Source organism: Rhinoderma darwinii, chromosome 2 (assembly GCF_050947455.1).
Source record: "Rhinoderma darwinii isolate aRhiDar2 chromosome 2, aRhiDar2.hap1, whole genome shotgun sequence".
Lineage (NCBI taxonomy): Eukaryota > Metazoa > Chordata > Amphibia > Anura > Rhinodermatidae > Rhinoderma > Rhinoderma darwinii.
The window spans coordinates 354,939,737-354,945,785 of NC_134688.1; positions in this window are offsets into that span (position 1 = coordinate 354,939,737).

Here is a 6,049-nt window from a genome sequence, read left to right on the forward strand (position 1 = left end):
GAGCTGTGTATCTAATCCAATCATGTGTGATACTGTCTGCTGGGCCCTGTATCTAATCGTATCTTGCGTGATACTGTCTGCTGGGCCCTATATCTAATCCGATCATGTGTGATACTGCCTTCTGAGCCACTGTATCTAATCCTATCATGTGTGGTACTGTCTGCTGAGCCACTGTATCTAATCCTATCATGTGTGGTACTGTCTGCTGAGCCACTGTATCTAATCCTATCATGTGTGATACTGCCTTCTGAGCCACTGTATCTAATCCTATCATGTGTGGTACTGTCTGCTGAGCCACTGTATCTAATCCTATCATGTGTGATACTGTCTGCTGGGCCACTGTATCTAATCCTATCATGTGTGATACTGCCTTCTGAGCCACTGTATCTAATCCTATCATGTGGGATACTGTCTGCTGAGCCAATGTATCTAATCCTATCCATAGTTTATAGGGTCGTAGTGCTATAGATATGCTATGCTGTCTCATATACACACTTTTTTTGGGGCGGACACACATGTATTGGAGCTATTTCCCTGACATTTTAAGCCCTGAGGGTATGTTCACACGGCAGCGTCTGTTATGGCTGAAATTACGGTGCTGTTTTCAGGAGAAAACAACACCGTAATTTCAGCCGTAATGGCATGTGCAGGCGTCTTTTGCTGCGTCCATTACGGAAGTAATTGAAGCTGGTTTTCCATGGAGTCCATGGAAAACGGCTCTATTTACGTCTGAAGAAGTGACAGGCACTTTTTTGACGCGGGCGTCTTTTTTACGCGCCGCCTTTTGACAGCGGCGCGTAAAAAAAAATGACCGTCGGCACAGAACATCGTAAGACCCATTCAAATGAATGGGCAGATGTTTGCCGACGCTTTTGAGCCGCATTTTCGGACGTAATTCAATGCTAAAACGCCCGAATTACGTCCGTAAATAGTGTGTGTGAACCCAGCCTTAGTGACGCCCCCGGCTGCTAGTGCTGCGTTGTTGGGTCACTTAGGAGACCCAGCGATGCAGCTGAAAGCTGCGGACCGTCGGCCATGAGAAGTTTGCGGGGGGGGGGGGGCCAGTAAGAATTTTTGCATCGGGGCCCATGAGCCTCTAGCTACGCCCCTGGCTGCACATATAGCCCACCCCTGTATATAGTGCCTCACATATAGCTCCCCCTAGAGTGCTCCACATATAGGACACCCCTATATATAGCCCCCCTGTAGATAGAGCCGACCTCTGTATATAGCCCCCCCCCCCCTGTAGATAGAGCCGACCTCTGTATATAGCCCCCCTGAAAATAGAGCCTGCCCACTGTAGATAGAGCCCCCCTGTAGATAATGTCACTTACATTTTTATTAGGATAAAAAAAACTAAAACTTTACATGCTCACCTTAATCCCGTTCCCGCGCCAAACGGTGTCAATGCAGACCTGCTCTCTTCTGACATCCCCGCGCTGCTTGCGTTGTTGAAAGGTGCTGACTTACAGGGCAAGTCATTCTGCCCTGCCAATCAGCGCCTTTCATAGACGCAAGCGGCACTATGCCATCATCGCGCCGCTTGCATCTATGAAAGGCGCTGATTGCCAGGGCACTATGACTTGCCCTGTCAATCAGCGCCTTTCAACAATGCAAGCGGCGCAAAAGAGGTAATCTCACCGCTTCAGTCGTTCAAAGGCGCTGAATGGCTGGGCACGTAACGTACCCGGCCGTTCCTCGCATACAGCGCAGGAGGGGGTGGCGGCGGCTGGTTTCATTGGTGCCACCGCCCCCTCAGAGAGGCAGCAGGCCACTCCTGGCGCCCCCCACCTTCCCTCTTAGTTGCGCCCGGGGCACATGCCCCGTCTGCCCCCCCCTAGCTACGCCCCTGGATTGAGCTGCTGAACAAAAGAAGCCACCCAGAAATTACCCCATTTTAAAAACTAGACCCCTAGAGGTATTTATCTAGTGGTGTAGTGAGCATGCTGACCCTAAAAATTTAAAAGGAGGAAATGATGGGTATTATTTCAGACAATATGGGTATATATATTCACATGAAATAGAGGAAACAATTGTTAAAATGTTATTTTGTTAGAAATATGCCACATTATTAAATTTGGGCGGCATAAAAAAGAGAAGTGAAGCCGTGTATTCGTAAGGGATGCATGTCTCTATGGACGTATTTGCCTGTACATATGACTGAGGCCGGATTTACACGAGCGTGTGCGTTTTGCGAGCGCAAAAGGTACTTAACAGCTCTGTGTGTCAGCCGCGTATGATGCGTGGCTGCGTGATTTTCGCGCAGGCGCCATCATTATGACACTCTGTTTGTATGGAGGAGCCACTGACGTCAATGTCCATATATGGACCGTAACCTCAGGGGTTTCCTCTAAGAGCGGAATCCCCAGCCAGATCATCGGCAATGGGGATTCCGCTCAAGGAGTAGCCACTAATTCTGAAGCAGGGAACCATCAGCTCCCTGCTTCAGAATTAGTTCAGAGCAGAGGAGCAGAGGGAGCTCCTCCGCTCGCCGAGGACTCCGCAGGCACAGCGCTACTGTAAGCGCTGTGCTCGAGGATGCCCTTGACGGTATTGTTCATATATCAACAGTGACATCAGTGGCTACTCCTTGAGCAGAATCCCCGTTGCCAACTCTGGCCAGCGATTCCGCACCAAGAGTAGCCACTGACGCCACTGTCCACATATGGATAGTAACATAAAGGGCTTCCCCGAGCACAGCGCTTACAGTAGCGCTGTGCCTGCGGAGTCCTCGGCGAGCGGAGGAGCTTCTTCTGCTCCTCCGCTCTGAACTAATTCTGAAGCAGGAAACTGATGTTTCCCTGCTCCAGAATTAGTTTGACATACCCCCGGTCACCCAAGACACCGCCCGGAATCCGGGACTGTCCCGCTGAATCCGGGACGGTTGGGAGGTATGACAGAGTTGTTAAATATGACTGTTCAGTGAGCAAATAACACAAACATTTGTACACACATCACATTAAATCTATGCAGGTACTGATCTGAAAAGACCTCCTAGCCACGCCCCCTCCTATAAACAGAGCAAGAAGAGCAAATTTATCACCATTAACCACTGCCTCTCCACACCTCTGATGTCTGGTGAGTTCAGGGTAGGGTGAGAGCACTATAGCTGCCAATATCTTGTATCTCTGTGGCTGACATTGTATTAGGGCACTGTGGCTGGCATTGGAGCACTGTGGTTTGCATTGTATTGAGGCACTGTGGCTGGCGTTGTATTGGGGCACTGTGGCTGGCATTGTATTGGGGCACTGTGGTACTGCATCAATACCCTATTGTCTGAATATTAACCAGGAAATGTAGTTAAAGAGGCTCTGTCACCAGTTTAATACTTCTCTAACTCCTACCTAATCTAATAAACACTTTAATGTAGATAGTTTTTTTTATTTTATAAAAAAAACGTTTATTATTGACGAAGTTCAAGATCATTTTTAGATTTATGCTAATTTTTTCTGGGCGTTTTTTCGTTTCACCAAGTGGGCATTGTAAAGAAAAGTGTATGATCTGACCAATCAACGTCATACACTTTTCTTCATTCATGCCCAGCTTTATTCACAGCACAGCGTGATCTCGCGAGATCATGCTGTCACGTGACTTCCTCCCGCAGGTCCTTCACCGGAGCGACGTGAGAATGACCAGACATCGCCTCCAGCCATGCCATGACCATTATCCTCCTCAGCAGTAGTCCTGGCACGGAATATTCTGAATATTCGTACGGTTACTTCTAGACTCACCCAGATTAAATCTTTTTTACTGGAGGAAAAAATGTAGAAAGAGCCATTCGGTACAATTTTAATCTCAAATCCATGCATGTCCCTAAGACAAGGTATGTCAGTTTTAGGATGCCTCACTGCCTGTATTCACTGCCGGGAAATTAAAATACTTTATCGGTCAACACTGGCTGGACAAGGATAACAAATCTTTCCAGAGGGGTCCCCTAGTCCTTACTGAGTGTAATGTCCGTGGCTGCGGGCTGTCAGCTCCGTTCTCCCCCTGACAGCCGCAGCCACGAGTCGGCAAGTGCTGGCCCCAGCCACCTCCTCAGGAGAAGCCAGCGCTCGCGTCTACTCACCACAGCCGAATCCCGTAGGGTGCGCGTGCACGCTCGTGCCCGCTCTTAAACGGGCAGCACGCACAACGGACCTCGTTCATGAACCTTGACCCCTGAGTACTCTGGACTATAAGAGGGGTCCAGCCCCCTAGTTTTTTGCCTTAGCTTTGTTGTGTATTCCTAGTCTGTCTTGAATATGGCCTCCTAGCGTTTCCTGCTCCCAGTGTTCCTGTTTCCTATACTTGTATCCTGATCTAGTGCCATGCTGTATACCACGATTGTCCTGCTTCTCCACGCCTGACGTTCACCTGCTGCCAAGTTCCTGCCAAGCATGCCTTGCTACTGTCCGAGCTGCCACAGGTACCTATACGAACTATAGACTTTGACCTGCGTCCTGTTGGCTAGCTACCTTACCGCCAAGACGGTATGGCCCAGTGGGTCCACGAACCCAATGTGACACTGAGTCATATTCTAGTTACTACAGATGCCAGCCCTCAGGGAGGGGGGCACATCAGAGAGAAGATGTTTCAGGTGGTGTGAATTAAGGAGGAACAGATGCCACCCGCAAACACAAAAGAACTCTTGGTGGTATTAAAAGCTCTACAGACAGCTTTTCCACTTTTTCAGACAATAGCACTATAGTAGTCCAATAAGGCAAAGGGCAGGGGCGGGCTCGAGGTCCAGGGGTTTTCTTCATTTGTCCAAACATATTTTCTGTAGCAGAATTTTTTTTTGTCATCTCTAATGGCCATCCATCTGAAAGGGAGTCAAAACTTAGTTGCAGATTACTTGAGTCGCCATAAACTATACTATGGGTAATTGTAAGCAGGTAGATTTTTTCCAACATAGTAACACTGTGGGAAACTCCTTGGGTAGATCTCTTTGCTACTTGGCCAAACAGCACAACCAAAAGATTTTACTCTCTAACACCAGAAGACAGACTGACAGCGACCTGGGGTTAAAAAAATAAATAAAGGGAAGTCAGACTAAAGTTATCCCGATCATTCACTTCTGGCCCCAAAGAGCATGGTTCTTGTGGCTGATGAAACTGTTCATAGTGGACCCATGGGTTTTGCTAGAGCAAAAAGATCAGGGTCCGATCTTCCATCCAGTGACAAAAAATCCCCACCTCTCAGGATGGATGTTAAAGCATCCTTACAGAAGAAGAACGGTTTGTCAGATGCAGTAATTACTACCTTGATTTAAAGCTGTAAATCAGGTAATTCTAGGATTTATTTGAAATACCCATCTTAATTTTCTAAATGTACCACTCCTACAAATTGACATTCCAGAAATTTTGGAGGCTCAAGCCAGACTGAGCCTTTGCCATCTATTACTGTGTAGCTCCTGAACCTTGAGTAGAAGAAATTCCAGCTCTTTCTATTCAACCACCATACACACAGATTAGGTAAAATAGAATCATCTTCAGACCTAACTGCTTTTCTTTTGAAAGTAAAATATAATTTCCATCGTTCTTTGTGATAATCCAATAAATTATATAGAAAGAGAATTCCACAATCTGGATGTCAGGAGGTGCGTTCAACAATACCTAGCAGGCAAAAAAGACTAGAAACAGACAAATAATCTCTTTCTTTAGTTTGGGGGGATAAACAAGGGGAAGAATGCAAGCAAGGATGACATAGCCAGATGAATAAGGAAAGGCATCTGTCTGGTTTATGAATCTGCTGGTTCTTCTTCTCCAAAAGCTTATTTTACCAGGGCTATAACCTGGGCAGCAAAAAGGGAAAGCTCTATTGATCATATCTGTCAGGCAGCATATCTTCTCCTTCTACTTTTTTCCATTACTTCAGACTGGACTTATTTTCATCTTCCGAACTGTCCTTTGGGCGTAAGGTACTTCAGGCCATGGTCCCTACCCTAATAAGGTTCTCTAATATATTTCTCGTGGGTGCTGTCATGGAAGAGAGGGGAAATGATAATTAATTTTAAGCTAGATTCACACATGTCATTTTGATGCAGATGATTGACTCATATGTCTCC